The sequence below is a fragment of the Protopterus annectens genome, chromosome 2.part0 (genome assembly GCF_019279795.1).
Source record: "Protopterus annectens isolate FY-2018-M chromosome 2.part0, PAN1.0, whole genome shotgun sequence".
Classification (NCBI taxonomy): domain Eukaryota; kingdom Metazoa; phylum Chordata; order Ceratodontiformes; family Protopteridae; genus Protopterus; species Protopterus annectens.
In genome coordinates this window covers 1,835,993,228-1,836,013,678 of record NC_056728.1, presented here as the reverse complement: position 1 = coordinate 1,836,013,678, position 20,451 = coordinate 1,835,993,228, and the positions used below count along the sequence as shown (strand labels likewise).

Sequence of the window (20,451 nt, the reverse complement as noted above, 5' to 3'; positions counted from 1 at the left end):
AACAAAACACAGAATTGTATCAAAGGGTCTGTGATTCATTATTTGTATCATAGCTGGGACTGAGTAGAAAATATGGAAACTAAGCAGTTTGTGGCACTTTCCTCAGAGGAAATCACAACCATGGCTTCTATCATGGCAGGATATCAGTGGCAAGAGCATTAAAAGTTGAAAAAGTACCACTGAGCAAGTGGCACTCTGTGGCCACCTAGCTCACCTTGCTCAAGGATGGCAATGAGTTTAAGCTCCCATCTACCTTCTCCTTGAGGGTGGCCACCCATTTTGCTTTGTTTATTTTGGGGATAGAGTAGGGAGAGAGAGATCAGAAAATAGCTTTTGTTTTTCCTTGCTTAGGTGGAGACCTGCTAGACCTGTATTGTTCATATCACTTTTTTTTCACCAGAAGGGAGTGGTCATTATTTACAATTGTGCATTTGTAACTCCTTGGGGGACCTCCAGGAATATGATCTCTTCCTTAACTAAGACATTTAGGTGAACTTTTCAGGTCCTTCAATTTTTTTTTTTCAGACTGATGACCATGGGCATCACATGCTCCTATGCTGAACAGTGCTTTCTTTTAAAAAGAATTAAAAATTACACAGGTTAGTATCCCCTTAAGATGTGTGCTGAACCATGTCCTGGTCAGAAAGAGGAGGAGCTCAGCTCTGATCTTGGACTTTTCAAAAACTCTGGAAAACAGGAAGAAGAGCAGATGTCAGCCTGCAGTTAACTCCCAATAATAATGAATAATACAGCAGCAGTGATCATTTACTCAAACATCTTGTTTTATGTTGAGCATACTCACATAATTGTACTTGGCTCTCCCACTACCAATCTTGAGAAAACATTATCTTCACCACAGCTGCTGACCCAAGTATGTAGACAAAACTGAATGGGTACTGGGATTATATTCAGGGTGCAGTCATAATTTTTGAAATTGCCACCCCCCTATGTGCAGAACCTCTTTTATCTAAGACACTGCATGTTTGGACAGTATAGCTTTTCATTACTGAGAAAAAAAGTATTAAAATAGCAGAAATAAGCAAAAAACAAATTTCAACCAATTAGATAGTCTGAAAAAAGACATTTAATAAAGTATATAACTTAATAAAATAAAACAATACTATTTGCTAGTTATTATTATTTTAAATTCTAGCACATCTTATTGCAGTTTAAAAAGTATATGCCATTGTGTACAAGGTGGATAACTGGCTATACCCATGATCATGTTTGGGGTAGGCTATAGAACTGGACATTTAAAGTCCTGGCCTCCCTTTTTTGGTGGGGGGAGCAGTGAGAGTTGATAGGACTGTAGCTTTCTTCAGGAAAGACTGAGGTTGTATTGCAAAAGGCCACCTGTTATTGGAGCTGTGGCCCACACAGACATTTTGCTGCTTCATGTGAAAACACGTCCATGTTTCACTGACTTCATGGCTTACACAAAGATGGCTTAGAACAACAGGAGGTAGGATGTTAAGGAGGTAAACAGCAATTGCTGACAAATCAGATCCTCTGATCTACCACTGTCTCTAATCTGTGAATAGTCAGTGAGGCCTCTCCTGCATGGGACAATAGTGGGAAAAGAGTGCTATGGGTTTTTTAAAAAAGTGCAGTGAGCACACAGAGGGTGCAGCCACATGCATTATCAAACAAAGCTAAGTTGGATGTTAAAATATCTGAACAAAATGTAAGATGTTAAAGATTTCATTTAACCATAACATTTATTCAAAGGTAATTCTCAACTTCTTTGCTCAAGAATTCTGGACAAAGCCAAAAGTAATGGTTGGACAAATGGTGAAAATCAGGCACAACTTTTAAATATTATTCTAATTAACTAAAAAAATTAATAGAACAACTGGTTTTACATCAACATGCATTTCTGAACGTTAAGAAGTGTGAAATTTTAAGGTCCGGCATTACTGACTATAAGCCTTAATGCTATACTTGAAAATCAAACATTTTATGAGGGACAGTGCAAAAATGTGAGGCAGAATCAGGGAAATTCTGCAAAATGTGGGACAGTTGACAAGTATAGTGTGCCTACACACTAAAAGCAAGAATTTGTCTACGAAGACTCTTCTTGCTACAAAAATAATGTACAAATAATCACAGCTGGACAATCAACTGTAGTCTGTTTTAGAAATGCAAATTCAAAGCTGGCAGAAGTAATTATGTCTATATTGGTAACTGATTTCCTGAGGCTGGAATCATATTTCATCTTTGTCTTTTCTGTTTCTTTGGAAGGAGGCTGAAACCAGCAAAACCACAGTGCCTAATTTAAGTAAAGCTTAGAATGGCATTGTTTGTAGTCATTACACTGAGCAAAATTCACATTCATTCACATTCACAATCATTCGTTAATAAAACTTGTGGGAACCCTGTGAGTAGAGGGCAATTTAGCTAATAACCCCTGTTGTGCTATTTTGGCTGGAACTCTTAATGGTTCCCAGTTTGAGTACACTGGCCCAGAAGAGTATAAATCTGAAATAAGTACTCAGTACATATTCTGTAGGGAAAAAACTCACATAGGCATGGCTCTCAAAATGTCATCATTTGAATATAAGCCAGCATGTGGGATGTATGGGTAAAATATGTGGAGTTTCAAAAACAAGTCTGTATACTTCAAGCACTGAGTAAACTTGTGTACATATTACTAATATTTGGTTCATTATATGGCACTGTACATAGTGTGAAGCAGCTGAAACATAATTTAACAAGGTAGCATTGACTCCTACATACATCATAAAAGTGCTGCTATGTCTAACTGCTAGGCAATGTGCTAGCTATATGATACTAGCTGATAATTTAGCATTTTTCACTCATTACTGCCCAGCTCAGAACAAATGGTTCATTTATTCTATTACATAATTATACTGAGTAACTAACCAGGAATGCATGTACAGTATGCTAATATTTATCTCTGGGTGGGGCTGCCAATTTCATAACACCAAATGCAGAATAAACAAACTATACTATTTATAGATAAGTGCCAGTTTGACACAAACCATAAAAGGAGTTTTTAAAATAATGACCTGTTTATTTATTTATTTATTTATTTTGAGCAAAAGAAAAAGGTAAATATGTATGCATTTGCAGCACATTTTATTACATTTACTATTCTGTCCAAAAAAGTAGTTCTACACACACACACACACACCCACACCTGTTTTCTCATGTCTCTTGAAAATGCATAATAGAACTAATGCAGACTGTCAGACTTAACAAGTGATCTTTTAAAAGCCATTAGGATATTGCATTTTTATACAGTAATTCAGCAGATGTAGAGGCAGAGAGAAAGCTTTTGTTATGTGTTAATTTTATTTACTGTGGTGACCCCTAACCTGGAAAAGCCGAAAGAAGAAGACTGAGTAAGGTCAGTTTTCCATATAAAAAGTATCATTTCACTAGTCACAGTTGACTTGATTAGCGAGATTTAACATGGTCAGAACTACACATTTGTTGAAAAAATACTTCTTTTGATGAAACTTTTAAGGAGAGTGCCTTTCCCCACTGAATGAGCAGCCTCAGATTTAGTGACATTAAACAGAGGAATGCAGGAGACACAGCCCCCACATGGGGAGTGTGAAGATTTTTGTCTCTCCCTACATTAAGATACCATTTTTTTTGGAAGTGTTTTTCAGTGTTGTGTATTTTCAAGTCATGCAATGCTCGGTTAGACAATATAGAGTCCACAAGATAGGCTAGTAGTATCTCTTTTTAATTAAATTTTTGGGGCCCCTATGCACAGACCATCAGCTGCCACTGGGTTCTTTCCTCAATCCTGGATGCTAGAAGTCACTTCTGACTCCAGAGCCAAATCTGATACTTTTTTTCTCACTGCCCGAGGCATCCCAGTGTGGTGGTACACTGGTTAGCACAGGAATTTTGTGTTTTTTGCCCTACTCATTTCTGAACTCATGCCCACATGCAGTGACATAAAGCCATTAAAGCTGAAACAACAGTTTGTGCATTCCTCAGCAATTATAAGCTTAGGATGGGTACCCCCCTCACCCTGTATCATCACTGGGACTGGTGTCCTATGTTTAAATCACCTCCCTTCCTTCCCTCCCTGAAAAGGTGAGACATTAAAATGCTGCTACCTTTCCTGTCCCACTGACTGACTCCTCAGATGCCAGCTTTGTTAGTCGAACTCAGGTTGACTGGGTTGCAGTCAGGGCTCCATCCCTATGTGTCATTGAGCTGACAGGATGTGAAGCACAAAAAAAATGTTCCAAAATCACAAACTAAGAAATACTTGCTGCTGGAAGCCAAACAGTCCAAAACTAAGCCATAGAAACTTCAAGTGTTGTTCAAGAAGTGCAATACAATCCAGTAAAAGTGTAAAACACAGGTTTAATCCAAGAAATGCAGTACAATCCAGTAAGCGTATAAGCTTCATCAGATACAAGTTGTAACAGTTCTAGAGCCATTTAAATAAAAATTTCGAAAGGATCACATGACCAGTGAAGATGTTCTTCATCTCACATTGCTGCAGTCCTTACTTATGGGGGTAGTCCGCTGTCCTCGGTCGGCCAGATCTGACATCAGAGCGTCAGGGTATAAAGGCGCATGACCGACGTCATATCCTCAGTCTTTTTTGCCGCATGGTCCGATGCAGAAGCAGAGTTGCAAGTGCGTCGGCGTTCTGAAATTTTTCGCTTTTCAGACCGATACCAAGTTGGGCTAAGTACCCGTTGGGAATATTTTGTTTTTCTTGCCTCAGTTACTTACGGATGTCAGAAAAGTGAATAATTGTATTTCTTGTGGGAAACAGATACCGCATAGGGATTACCACTGCTTTGTATTCCTTGTTTGGGCGGAGAGCACACGTTAGTCGGGTGTCGGTTTTGTGCTAGGTTTAATAAGCGCACTATAAAACGGAGGTTAGATTGCGCTAGGTTAGTCTTTGGCAAGAGGTGTAATTATAATATGCCGTCGGATGTTCCCAGGCCTGCTACTAAGAAGCGCAAAGACAAATCTTTAAAGCCTAGGCAGGATGATTGGACGCCCGACCTTTAGAAGCTACAGCTGAACAGGTGGATCCGGCTGAAGTTTCTGTTGAGTCCCAGGGGGAAACTTTGATTTTACAAGATGTGGCCTCTCAGGAGGCAGGCCAGGCTGAAGGGGCCTCTCAGGTTACTATTCTCCCTTCTATGCCTAAGGTGGTTAGGCCTTCTGCTACTGTTTCTAAGGCTCCTTCTAAGGGCAGGTCTGTTTTGCCTTCCTCTGGTGTCAGTTCTGGTTCTTCAGGGTCTGTAACTAAAAAGCACATGCTTAAAATGGCAGAGGATTTGATTACTTTAATTAGAGGTTCTATGCCCCCTCCGGATAAGAGGCCCAGGATGGAGCCAGAGTTGGAAAGTTTGGAGCAGGCCTCAGATGATTCAGAGTCTTCTACTGAGGACATTCAAGATTTCCCTCCTTATTCTGATTCTGATGCAGAGGATTCCACTCCTTCTACTTCTCCTCCAGAGGATTTTTCATTTTCAGAAACTCTGCATTCCATGAGGGAGCATTTTAAATGGGAGGGACAGGATTACTCTGATTCCCGGAAGAGGCTTAGGGAGTTCTTGTTTTTACCACAGCATAGACCCTTAGCTATACCTCCGGTTTTGGATGTTGTTTCAGATGTTTTCTCGGAGGCTTCCCTTAATCCAGATTCTGTGCCTCCTGCCCCAGTTAAACCGGACAGGTATTACAGGGTGCCTGAGGCTCATAAATATCTGTATAAGAGTCCTAGGGCGGACCCAGAAACTATTAGTCAGGGGCCTAAGGGTGTTAGAGCCTCTGTTGTTAAGAATCCGGTTCCTCTGGATAAGGAAGCTAGAGCTTTGGATAGATGGGGTAAGAAGGTGTATACCTCTTCTACTTTAGCAATGAGAGCTTTGAACTGCCAGTTTCATATGTTGAAGTATCAGAATTTCCTCCTTTCTCAGCTAAGATCTAAAGTGGATGCTTTGGCAGAGGGCATAGAGTGTAAAGAATTGCAGGATTTAGTGCATGTTTCTGAACAGGTGGGTAAGCACTCTTTGCAATGTGGTTTTGATGCTTTACAGGCTTCTTCTAGGGTGGCTGCCACTGGTTCAGTTATTCGTAGGCACGCCTGGCTTAAGGATCAGAATGTGTCTGAGCATGTTAAGTCTAGAATTCTGGATGCCCCTTTGCAATCTGAAGTTTTGTTTGGTCCTCCTGTGGAGTCAGTCTTAAAGAAAATGGAAGACAAGGCTAAGTCTATGCAGACTGTTAAAGATTTTTTGCAGGTACAACCTCCAAAGTTTAGTAGACATTGGCCTACTAAGGGGTGGACGTACCCTTCTTATGATTCACAGTCTAGGGGTAGATCTAGGCGTGGTAGGGACAGAGCTCAGAGTACCTTCAGGCCGAGACAATGGAGTTCGCCTGCTCAATCTGCTGGTGAGGGCAGGGGCCAGTCCTTTCGTAAACAGGCCCAATGACCTGCATTTTCAGCTGCCAGATTCCTCTTGCCTGGCAGCTCCTTTGGGAGGAAAGTTGGCTCTTTTCAAGCAAAATTGGCATTTAGTCACCCAGGACAAATGGGTATTGGACATTATAAACCGAGGTTACAAGTTCTATTTCCATACCATGCCTCCTTTCAAAGACATGCCAGACGTCCCTCCTCGGCAAAGGATAGAGGCTCACAGACAAATTTCTTTACTTCTTCAAATAGGAGCTATACAGCCAGTTCCTCTGTCAGAAGTGGGCCTAGGATTTTATTCTCGCCTGTTTCTAGTTCCAAAGAAAGGAAACACGTGGAGACCAATTTTGGATTTATCTATCCTCAACACTTACCTGGACATTCCAAAGTTCAAGATGCTGACTTTACAACAGCTTTTACCTCTGTTGGGAAAAGATCACTGGATGGTTACTCTGGATCTCAAAGAGGCTTACCTTCATGTTCCTATCAGGCCCAGTTGCAGGAGGTACCTGCGTTTTCGGACTGGAAATTTACATTATCAGCTCTCTGCATTGCCTTTTGGCTTATCTACTGCGCCCAGAGTGTTCACAAAGGTTCTGGCTCCAGTGATAGCATTTTTCAGACTAAGAGGAATACAGATTTATCCTTATTTGGACGACTGTCTCATTATTGCACAAGAAAAGGACGAACTTCTTCATCATCTACAGTATGTGATGGCAGTGTTAAGATGCCTAGGGTATTCTGTGAACGAAACAAAGTCCAGTCTAGTACCCTCTCAGGACATGTGCTTTCTGGGTGTGAGACTGAATACAGCTTCCCAGATGGCTTTTTTGACCCCGGACAAACAAAGAAGTCTTTCTCTTTATTTCCAGCAAATGTCTCTACGGTCCAGGCTGACTGCAAGGACAGTCCTTCAAGCCTTGGGGTTCATGGCATCTTGTATTCTGGTGCTTCCCAATGCCAAATTGAATATGAGGAAGCTTCAATGGTATCTCAAAAATGTGTGGACACAGCACTGCCAAGATCTAGACACTGTCATTCAGATAATACCTTGCATTCAGAAGGAGTTTTTGTGGTGGGCTCAGGAATGTCACCTAAACAAGGGACTCTCTGTGACCCGCCAGAGGGCGAGTCAGATTCTAATGACAGATGCCTCGGACAAGGCTTGGGGAGCACACCTCAATGGAAAATGGGTGCAAAACACGTGGCCTGTCAAACTCCAACATTTGCATATCAACTTGAAGGAAATGTTAGCAGTCCAGTTTGCATTGATGGCTTTCAAAGATTTACTTCGTCCAGGGCAGGTGTTGATTCAAACAGACAACACTACTGTCATGTGGTACATCAACAAGCAGGGGGGAACCCATTCTTACCCTCTTTGCAGGCAAGCGATGATTCTGTTGGAAACTGCTCTCAATCTACACCTCAATCTTCAGGCAAGGTTTCTACCAGGAGCACAGAACTCCTTAGCAGATGTATTGAGCAGACAAATAGTGGAGCCTCACGAGTGGAAATTGGATCCTCATGTATTTCAACAGTTGACAGTGTTATGGGGAACTCCAGACATAGATCTGTTCGCTTCTCCACTAAATTACCAGTTGCCAAAGTTTTGCACAAAAATGTTTCAGCACACAGCTTGGAAGGTGGACGCTCTATCTTTCAGTTGGAACAATCTGCATGTATATGCCTTTCCACCTCTGCCTCTTCTTCCCAAGGTACTTTTGAAGGCCAGACAAGACAAGCCAACCATGATTTTGATAGCACCGGATTGGCCTCGACAACACTGGTACCCACTACTGAGGAGTTTAGTACGAGAACCTCCGTGGCCTCTGCCTTTGATTCCGCACCTTTGTCACAAGAGGACAGTCACTTCCTCAATGTCAAGATTCAGTCTCTGCATCTAACAGCCTGGCATATTCTGTTTTAGACTCTGGAGGGTCTCAGCTTCCACAACAAGTTTTGAATGTTATTTTGGAGGCCAGGAGGCCTAGCACCAGGAAAGTTTACGCTGATAAATGGAGGAGATTTTTTTATTTGGAGCAAAGGAAAGGACTTTGATGTCTCCAAACCTGATTTAAGTGTTGCTCTTCAATATCTTACTGAATTATTGGACAAGGGTTTGTCTTTCTCCTCAATAAAGGTCCATGCTGCAGCCATTTCTGCTCACTATGATTGTGACCCTCCTTTATTCTCTCATCCTTGGTTTAAGCAATTTCTTAGAGGGGCAAAGAATATAAGACCCCGTAGAGCTCCTACTCCTGCTTGGGATCTCAATTTTGTGTTGGAAAAACTTACTCTACAACCTTTTGAGCCTGCAGCTACTGCCGAGTTAAAGTATTTATCATGGAAAACTGCTTTTTGTTGGCCATTACCTCTGCAAGAAGGGTTTCTGAATTACAGGCCCTCATGGCAGTGGAGCCTTTCCTGATTTTTCATAAGGATAGGGTATCTTTGCGTACTAATCCTTCCTTTATGCCTAAAGTGGTTTCTAGTGTGGCCTTAAATCAAACTATTCATTTGCCTACTTTTATGCAAACCCCAAAATAAAGGGGAGAAAATTTTGCATACTTTGGATATTCACAGGCAGTTGCGTTATTATTTGAGCAGAACCAAGGAGTTCAGACAGTCTCAGCAATTGTTTGTTTCTTTTGCTTTGGGTTCACAGGGTAAACCTGTTTCAAAACAAACTATTTCTAAATGGATTGGGTTTTGTATTTCTTTCTGTTATTCCCATCATGGTAAGGAGATTCCTGCTGGAATCAGGCCTCATTCCACTAGGGCTACTGCTACTTCTACGGCCTTTATAAGGGGTAGCTACAAAGACATTTTGGAGGCAGCTACTTGGAGTTCAGTGCATACCTTTTCTAAACATTACCACCTTCCTCTTTATTCTAAGTCTAGGGCTGGATTTGCCACTGCAATTTTACAGGGCATTTTAACGGCCCCTAATGCTTTATGATTTTTACCATCCTCCCTTTCCCGTTGCTTTGGGATTCTACCCATAAGTAAGGACTGCAGCAATGTGAGATGAAGAACATAGTACAGTTTTGTACCTACCATAAATGTAGATGTTCGAAGATCCACATTGCTGCAGTCAATTACCCTCCCTCCTTCCCCTCTGTAGTTTGACTTGGTGCTATGCTTTAGGTGATGGTTGTTGTTGGGCATGTTTTTGGGAGGTATTCTGTTTTTTGGCTGTGGCCTTTCTGGTTTGGCCTTCTGACATCTGGGGCAAGAAAAGACTGAGGATATGACGTCGGTCATGCGCCTTTATACCCTGATGTCAGATCTAGGCGCCATGACCGCGCAGCCTATACTTTTGGTATTCGGCCGACCGAGGACAGCGGACTACCCCCATAAGTAAGGACTGCAGCAATGTGGATCTTCGAACATCTACATTTATGGTAGGTACAAAACTGTACTTTTATTTAAATGGCTCTAGAACTGTTACAGCTTGCATCTGATGACGTTTTAAAGGGTTTAAAACAAAAAGTGCTTATGCGCTTATTGGATTGTACTGCATTTCTTGGATTAAGCCTGTGTTTTACACTTTTACTGGATTGTATTGCACTTTTTGAACAACACTTGACGTTTCTACGGCTTGGTTTTGGACTGTTTGGCTTCCAGCAACAAGTATTTCTGATAGGATGTGAGCAGTGTCAGTGGTTTGGCAGATGCCACACTTTCTTTGATTCTTTTGATCACTAGACTGTGGGATCTGTTCTTACACCAGGTGCCTGGGATCATGTACGAACACTGATATTGTAGTGCAGTATATAACAATGCTCTGCACCAAGGTCCCATCTGACTGAGTTGGTGATAGCTTGACAAGATGTTAATACATCCTTGGTAATTATCAAAACGAGGATTACATTTTGAAAATCAAACAGCTAGACAGTTTTAAAAGCATTAATAGACAAAATCAAATAAAATGCACAGCTCACTCTATGTTGTGCATGCACAAGCAAAACAAATTATAAGAGAGCAGTATGGGTTGTGATTGTTCCCTCAAGGTAAAGATGACTTTCATTCTGTCAGGTAACAAAGTATGTAGTTTACACCTGATTTCTTTCAAGAGTACAGAAAAAACTACTTGCATTTTACACAAAACAAAATTGCAGTGAAAATGCCACTGCAATCAATGAATCATAAATGTCATAACATTAATATTGCATGTATTTTTCCCATTCTTCACCATATGCTCTTACTTCTGTGTGAAAAACAGGCAGGAAATCTGCCCCCTTCCATGTTCCGAAGCAGTTTGGCCACTACTTTTTAAAACGAATCCAACCACTGAATATATACTTTATTGTCTCTTCTTCTCACCAACAGTCTAGGGAAGTGCTTAACTTTTCCTGTAGAGATGTGTGCATGGCATCCCCCCTGACAAGTATTTGTTCATCAGAAAGTAAACATAAAATATGTTTGCACATAAATGGGCATACATTCATCTGGTACTCAAGCTTTTTATATAGGCACACTGCCCATGGGATTTTTCTGGATATCACTGCGTAACGATAGCATACAATTTTCATGAAGGTATATCATGTCCAACATTAGGCCATATTGACCAGCTGGTGCAGAGTGATGAAATCCTGACTTTGATCCAGATGACCCGAGATCAATTAGCAGCTGTAATAATGGTTCTATGTGCACTTTACATACCAAGGACTGAAAGGGAGAAGAAGAAGAAGGTCAGATATCTACAGATATAATATGAACTGCTGATCTCCAACTCTGACATCTACTGTTATGATGAGTTGCTATTAAAACTGCTGTTTCCCTGTCTCATTCCCATGCAGCCAAGAAAGTAATGTCCCCAGAATACACAGCCAAGAGGAAAGGTAGTTGAGGAATGACTTTTGTTTCAGTTATTAATTGAATGGCTGCTGCTAGTACATGAAGGGCTTCTGTTAGTCTTACGTACATAATCTGACTGGTCTGCATAGAAGTGATGAGATGGATGCAAAAACAATCACTCCCTTCCCTGCTAGGACTAGTTCAAGGAGAGAAAAGAGGACATAACACCAGCAGTAATTCTACAAGAGTAATGACTTAATTTTTCTAAAAAACAGCAAAGCAAAGTCCTGCTGTCTATTCTCCCTACTTTGTTCACAGTAAGGCTTATGAAAGTAATTACTCAAGTCTGAAAAAAAAGGAAGGGGAATTCCTGTTACATATGCCTCTCTTTTAGAAGAACTATTTTTGGCTCTGTTTTAACATCATCCTCAACTAACCATCAACTTTTCTTTACCAGCCACCCTAATAACTCATTTGTTTCCCCAGGTGGGAGTTCTATGACTCATTCATTCTTTAAGCAAGGATCAGGTGAACCAGGAGTGAGACTTTCGTATGTAAAGACAGAGAAGAATTTATTCTTGGCCTTACCAGTTCACCCTACACATGCTAGTAGCATCCAAGGGAATGGTATGTATTGGGCTTAGTGGTGTATATGTATGCCTATGTGAGTATGTAATCAAACAACCCATCCCCCAGTCAACAACATCTCAGTGTGACCACCAGCCTCCACCATGAGTCAACCACTAACAGTATGCCTGGGTATACAGCCCAACACCTCCCCTTCAGGTAGGTAAGTGGTCTCTGCCCATTCAGTCTTCCCTCACCCCATTTGGCTCTTCCAGTGCGAGGGCCACTGCTTAAGCCCCAGTCACCTGGGTCATAGTCAGGGATCCATAATGGAGCTAGAAAGCAGAACCAGGGGAAGGCGAGGAAGTAGGTCCAGGGCAATGCTATAACTGATGCCAGTTCTTGTGGGGTAGCTGGCCAAATGTACCTTAAAATATATGAAGACAGCTCTTGTAATGGTCATTATCTATCTTGCTTACACCTTCAAAAATAGACAAATAGTGGCCTAGCATATGTGCTTCCAAGATGGGCTAGCCTGAAAGTCGGGAGAGGAATGACCATATCCCAGTCTTTCCCTTCTCATTACAATATAAGGGATCAGGGAGAAGCAGAAAGTCAAAATTAAACAGCACTGGTTGGTCTAACATCAGGTGCAACTATCATCAGTACTATGTGTAGCCATCCACTCCATCCAGTGTAATTATAGAACATGTGAAGAAGGTGAAATTTTGAAATCAGTAGAAATCTTGTGACAGACCAGCATATGCTCTAACCACTTCTGCAAACTGAACTAGAGGTTTAAAAGTTATGAAGATAGCTTCACAGTGATGAAATGCTCCACCACTTACTGAATTCCCACAAGGAGACGGATTTTAATAGATTATGTAAAATACAAAATATCCATGAAACAAATGATCAGTCATGAGTCAAAAGAAGAGTAACTTGTTTGAATTCACTTTGTCTGTGATAAAACTATGCAAGAAAAATTATATTCTGTATAATGCTATACATTTAACCATGAAACAAATGAACAAGAAGTTATTAAAGTACACTTCATCCTTTTTTTAAAACTAAGGAGAAGATAGATAACTACATAACAGAATGTGCATTCAGATGACTGACACCAGTATATAAGCTGCAATACAATACTGTGATCACTATTTTTTATCATCATTCTTTTTATTTGATCTCAATAGGTCATTTAACTTTTATGCTGTCAGTAATGGGTCTTATTGAGATAGTTATTGGATGAACGTGACTGAGACCAGTTGCTGTTTGATCACAGTTAAAGGGTCATCAACACTGCCATAATATAATCTCATCCATTTGTTTGCTGCCTTCAAACCCTCCTTGCTTTGATGTCACCTGTCACCACTGGCATAACCCACAAGTAGCTTTCAGTATGTCATTGTCAAGTGTCTTAAAAGCCAGGCAGATCATGCCTGATTAATCTGTAATTCAAGCTAAGTAGAACCAGATAATGTAGCATTGCAGAAGAGGCATTATCTTTGTATAGCAGAATTTTCTTTGAAAGTTTCCTTTGCATTTGTTTTATTACGTGTAACCATTTTTGGTTCAATCACAAAAGGGAACATTATCTATGATGGGTTGAACTAATAATGTCTTAAAATGCCAGTTAGAATAACAAGGCCCATTGTGGACATTGTTTAGAAAGCAGATTGAACTACCTAAGTACTCTGTTAATAGAATTAATAGCATTCTGTTTAAAAGTTAATATTAATCCATACACGAAGGTCTTTAATTGTCTTGCTTACTTCTACAACTGTTTTATTGAGCTTAATTATGTTATCACACATGTATTTGCCTGCAAAAACTCACATTTAATGAACTTGGAAGTTAAGGTCCAGTTATTTCATCAAGCTATTTATGTTCTCAGCTGTGGGTTAATCCTGATATACTCACACCCAGTTGTGGGTTATTGCTATTCTACAGTGACATTATTTAAGAAATAAATTGCTTACCTTTCTTAAATAATGTCTTTGTATAATGTTGCTGTACTGTTCTTCTGCATTTGGTGTACTGCTCATGTGTATGGGAGTTCTATTACCACACTTGCACAGTGCATCAGTACAATGCAGGAGAAGCAACAGAGAAAATAGAATTTCCATTGCTGTTGTTGCTGTTGTTGCATCCTGTTAAAAAAATACTGGATCAAGCCCAACATAATGGGAGGACAAAGGTGCAAAAATAGAGGCAAGTTTTAAATATGCTATTATAAACAAAAATCTGAACATTCTGTGAAAATCTGGACAACTGAGGGGTATGAGAGTCTGCCAAGACTTTAGGAGGCACATCACAGAAATACAGGGAAAATCAAGTACATTTCTGTTTCTTTAGTTTTGCAGAATGTATTTGATTTTTTTGTGTTTTGCTGTGTTTTGTAAGCATATCCAGTAGAAGAGTCTGGCCACTCAATGATACTTCAGCGGCTGGGCTTTTTTCTACTGGTGTATGTTGGATATACAGTAGGCAAGCTGGTTGGTCTGTCCAGTCAGCTTGCACAATTTTGAACAGCAATGAGCTGTTATTGTCTAATTAAGCAATAACTCATGACTGTGTGTGGGTAATGCTAGATTATGATCAAACAAAGCCAACTGTAAGTAAATCCAGCATTACCCGCAATCAGGAGTGGGTCATTGGTATTATACAATGACATTATTTAAGAAATATTATTATGTATTATTTAAGAAATAAAATGCTTGCCTTTCTTAAATAATGTCTTTGTATAACGACACTGTAGTGTTCCTCCGAGTTGCACATGTTTGCTGATGTACTGTGCATGCATATAGAATTTATGTTCCCATGCTAGCACAGTACATCAGTGCTGTTCAAGAGAAGCAATGGAAAAAAGAGGCTCTGTTGCTTTTTTTTTTGTTTTTTGTTTTTGCCAGCATTAATGCAAGAAACCTGGACAAAGCTCAATGTAATGGGAGGATGAACAAAAATTCTAAAATAGTTACAGATTTTATTGCTGTTATAAACTTAGAGAATTGCTTGAAGGAGAGGTTTTGTGTTAGCATGCATTTTCTGAAGGATATGAAGCCTAAACCTCAAATGTCTATCATTATTTGGCAGCCACAGTGGTGCAGCGGTTAGCATTGTCACTTCACAGCAAGAGGTTCGCCGGTTCGATCCTCGGCTGGGGTGCCTTCTGTGTGGAGTCTGCATGTCCTCCCTGTGGTCGTGTGGGTTTCCTCCCCCATCCCAAAGACATGCTGTAGGTGGATTGGACACTCTAAATTGGCCTTAGGTGTGAGTGCGTGCATGTGTGTGTGCCTTCTGTGGAAGGTTGGGCACTGGGCTGGCAACTTGACACCGTAAAAACCCTACTGCCAATCATAAGCGGACAGGTGATCCGCTGTGGTGACCACTAACCGGGAAAAGCTGAAAGAAGAAGATTCTCCATTGGCTTGCTAGAAAAGTATTTTTTATGAGGAAAAGACCAAAACTATGAGGCAAAAATCTGGATATTCTGCTAAGATTAGGACAGTTCAGAGATATGTTAGTCTGCTGAGATTTTAGGTGGGACAGGACAGAAATACAAGGAAAATCATGTAATATTTATTTTTCTTTAGTTTTGCAGAATGTACATGATTTTTCTTGTATTGTTCTGAGTCCTCCATAGCATATGCCAGTGGAAAAGTCTGGATGCTCAATGGTACTTCAGCGGTCAGACTTTTTTTGTTGGTGTATGCTTGATTTACAACAGGCATGTTGGTTGGGCTGTCCATTCAGCGTACGCTTTTTTGAATGCTAATGAGAAATCTTTGAATAATCAGACACAGGTCATCTTCCAGCCCAAAGAACACAAAATGACACTTGTATACTGCTCTGTGTTCTAGTAACCAATAAAATCAACACAGTGGTGAGGTGAAATTGGGTGATATTATAAAACTATTCTTACAAAGAGAATGCTTGGTTGCCATGGCAGTGGAATACAGTGTTAAGGTTTCAGTGCATTGTAAGTGTCTGCTTGTCTGACTTAACTGATAAATCATTGGCTATAAAAATGTAACATATTACTGTTTTTTCTGCAATGAAGTGTTTAAAATTATTAAAGTGATGCAGTTGGAATGTTTGGTTCTTTTCATTAAGTGAAACAGCTGGACATAAAATTTCAGTTGCTAAATGAATAACAGTTCTGTCTTCCTTTCATTATTTATAGCCACTCATATCCCCTCTGTCTTTCCCAGTATGTACAAATAAGGTAGCAAAACACAGACATAATAAAGCTGCATTTATTGCCATTTTAGCTAATTTTCTTTAATTGTAGCTATAATGTAAATAATGTAATTTATGTATAATGATGATTAATTGGAGGTAACCTAGTCCCCCCCCCCCCCACACACACACAATGTGTGATATGACAAAATCCATGAAAGACTTTCCCTATTGAGACATTTGGTCAGAATGTCATGTTCCCCTTTCATTTCACTTTACTGTGACATTGGGTGGGGTACCAGTTCACCATTGTTACATAACTGTGGTAAAATGTGTCTTTATTTCTTGTTTTATCCTCTCTATGAGAGGAAATGATCATCTTTTGCCATGTTTCACTGTCGTTAGCTAACTCCGCCTTATATTCCTCTTCTTCTCCTTTTTAACGCACCCATCTGTTTCCTTTGGCACTGTTATAAATCATACATTTCTGCAGACCACACACATGGCTTCTTTCAGCAGTGGCAGGGTGACCAAACCAGTAAAGCATTTTGAGGCCTTTTGATGGGTAACCAAACTTGGTACCACATTTTGCCACTTATTTTTGCCCCACATTTGCAGCATAGCTTGAATACTACCTTACTATTACAGTGACGTTGTACTCATACAATGAAAAGTGCTACGCACTTAACTGTAAATCATTGAAAACATTTGGTTGTTAAATTTATTTTGTAGGTTCATAAGGAATAGAAAAAGAGAAAAATTGACAATGTCAGAATTCTAAACATGTCTTCAGCTTTGCAAGGGCAGCAATATAGCATTCACATGTTAATATTTGGGCTTGTAACTTTCTCTGTGGGTATTTCTAAAGTGTATTAAATTAACAGTTATTGTTTTGAACCAGGAAAATTTTTCTAATACACAAATGATAAGTTTTACCATTTGTGTGAAATCTCTGTTCATACTGCCATTTTGTGCACTCCTATTTAAGAAGTATAGCATAAGAGGATGAGGAAGGCTGGCCTTAGATGAAATGATGACCTAGGTGAATGGGCTCCATGTTGCCATCCACAGGCACATCCGTCAGCACCTCCATCCTCCGTGTCTTCCCCCTCCATTATGGCCTTCTTCCTTTATGCAGATTATTTTATTCTACGTGTTTGCTCATTTTGTCTTACTGTTCTCCTGTTTCCTACATTCTTTCAACACATCCTACATGGACCAAATGTTACTGTAATAACCTGGAGGAAATAACTGTATTAAGGTGGGGGTCAGGGGGCTGTTGGGCCTCCCAGGACCCATGGGGGTTCTAAATGTTCCGAGGATCATTTTATGGTTTATTCTCAAACCTTTTTGATGCACTGATGTTTGTCTTTTTGGCTTTTCCCGGTTAGGGGTCGCCACAGCAGAACTCCGGTCCGCTAATGATTGGCAGTAGATTTTTATGGTGCAGAGTTGCCAGCTCGACGCCCAACCTTCAGCGAAGGCATGCCCATTCACACATGTCTTTTGGAGGCCACTCAACCATTGGGAGGACATGCAGAATCCACACAGAAGGCACTCCAGCCGAGAATCAAACAGGAGAACCTCTTGCTGTGAGGCAACAACGCTACCGCTGTACTGCACTGATGGCCTGAGCAAAAATCATAACTCCTGAAAGAAATTCAGTCTTAGTCTTCAGCTTCGATTTTTCCTGCATCCTTTCAACATGCCCTAACTGGCCAAGAATGCACTTTAAAATCTGTGGAATTAATAATCAAACTAAGTTAGAGGACTGGGATCTGCTAGGCCCCCCTAGAAACCATGAGGTTATACTTGTTATGAGGTGCATTTCCAACCTTTTGATCCAATAATACAAATAAAGACCACGAGCAAATAAGAAATTCAGGATTATTCTTCAGGTTTGCTTTTTCTATATCATTTAAACACACTATAAATATCTGGGAGGGCACTGTAATAACTGGGGACCTAGAAGCCTTGGGGTTACAGATTCTTTGAGGTGCATTTTAGAGCTATTTATCAACCTTTTGATTTACTGATAGCCTGAACAAAGTACATGAGAAAAGAAGAACAAATCTGATCTTTATTTTTTTTCTTTCAAAAAAGATTTGTTTCTGAAAAAAAAAAATGTAGTTCACAGTAAAACACTTGCAAAGATGCATACATCATATCTGGGAACTGAGCTTGAGTTTCTACCCCCCACCCAAAAAAAAAAGTCAACTTATGTGTATACCTTTGGTGTTAGATTGGGGTGAAGGCACAAACTCCCACGGTTGTATATTTCAAGTGTCTGCTGTTAAACATATATACAGCATGCCTCCTAATCTGTATTACAAAAAAAAAAAAAACAGCCAACCAACTTCTATGTTTCAATTTGATATTAGATTGGGACAAAAATGAAAGAATAAATAGAACACAGTGACATACTTTGAGATGTTGCTGTCACATATATGTGACAGCAAACCTCTTTATCCCAGTCCCCCCAAAAAAATAACCACGTATATATGTATCTGATGTCCTGATGTATTTCAGTTTGCTGCTCCTGAACAATATACTGCCTGTAGACAATCTGCAGTAACCTTCTGTGCACACCTCGGAGATTTGGAGGTGAGAGTTAAAGAAATAAATGACCACACCATCAACAGATCCTGCACAAGCTTAGAGAGTCAATTATAAGAATACAATGAAAGCAGTAATGGGCCCATCATCCTCATTTCCTCTCACAACCTATAGCCACCTCCTGTGCACACTTCTAAGGAGACTGGTTTTAAATTAGATACGGCTGCAGTATTGTATGTGTCCATTGTTTATGAGCACCATATTGTGTGATATTGTTATTTTTTCTTAAACACAAACTCACTGACATTGCACCTGAAAGCCAGGTCTATTACAAGATACAGAAGTATAAACACACACACACACACACACACACACACACACACACACACACACACACACACACACCTACATATACAGACAGAATTACGCAAACTGAAGGAAAACCAATTTGCCTACATCATGTCTTTGGAGTATTGAAGGAAACAGAGCACAAGGATAGACTTACACAGATACAGTAATGATATGCAGTCTCACCACAGAAGAAACCACAGTCAAAAACTCAAGCAGTGCTGTGTGGTTTGAAATCTGACTTGCTATGCCACTGACAATGATCGGTTACCTTCCTGTGCATCCTGCCTCTTCTAGACCAACAAAGATAGCCTGCTATCACACGCTGAGTTAATACTCATGATGGAAAGTGAAAGATATCATGGCCAACTTGTTATACATAAAAACATTGCAATCCCCTAGCGCACAAACCCACACACACCCGCACACACACACGTGCGCACATGCACACCTAAACAAGCATAAGTTGCAGCAGTACTAGTTTTACACTGATTTCAGCAAACACAGTACACTATGTGGCATTAGTCCTGTCTCACCGGATCTGTAGTTGTTGTTTAACAGTGATCAAAAAGCAAGAGGATAAGTTACTTGTATCCAGAAATGGCTCCTGCACCTACCAATTACAACCACTTTACTGACCATGTGCACGTCAGTCATCTATTTGTAATAAAAATAAAAAGTGATAGTCACAATAAGAAGGCATTCTCTCAAATGCTCAGTAGTCTTGTTTAAAATGAGTGCATTACGTTCTACAGATGGCTACAACACTCATCCCAAATGTTTAATATGAGCAAATGACAAGTTACTTTCAACTACAGACAGCTCCCACACCCACCCAGCTGTTATCGTCACTTCTGTATTTTATCTTTGTACCATAAAAACAGTAGCCACACATTAAAGTACTCCAAGATGCTCACATTAGTTCTGTAAAGCCAAAAAAATGAGCAAACAGTTACTTATTTTCTTCCACAAACAGCCCCAAAAATTGCTTTGCACAAATATAGCCCCAGAAATTGCTTCACACAAATCCTTTATTAGCCTTATAATGACAGAATAATGAGCAAACAACGGCAGCAGCACCGAAGGTTATACCTTTGAAATAATGAGGTGGAGTCCAAAGTTCACTGAAAGAGCTTACTGTTTTGCCTCTTATGAGTCTTTCATCCTAAGTTTAGTGGCAGAGCCTTAATTCCTGCCATACACTCATGCCTCAAGCAGAGAGAGCATGGGTTAAAGGGGTCACTTCAGTGTCATGGCAGCCTGTGACTGAGGGCTGAAAATCAAGCACAGTACCATGAAAAGGGAGACGTGCTGTGCTTTCTTTACAGGAGCTGCCATTCTTCTCTTGACAAGGGAGGTTTTACTTGGAGAGAAAGAAAATCTTGTAAAAGCACCCATGCCTGACTGGCGGTCACCTACTTGCCCCGTGCCTAAGGGTGGCAGTGAAGAGGAGTATGTTAAAATGCAAAGTAAATATAAAAGATATTAAAATGATAGGTGCACATTATTTTTTTTTTTTGTTGGCTCCCCTGTAGCTGTTTGCTATAAGCCATATGCTAGAACTC

The 20,451-nt window shown here is 40.2% G+C and overlaps 1 protein-coding gene across 1 annotated transcript in view; it reads left to right on the top strand.

Annotated features, from left to right (window-relative positions):
- FBLIM1 (filamin binding LIM protein 1) overlaps positions 1-20,451 on the top strand; it is a 726,871-nt gene that overhangs the window by 464,507 nt on the left and 241,913 nt on the right. The window lies entirely within an intron of this gene.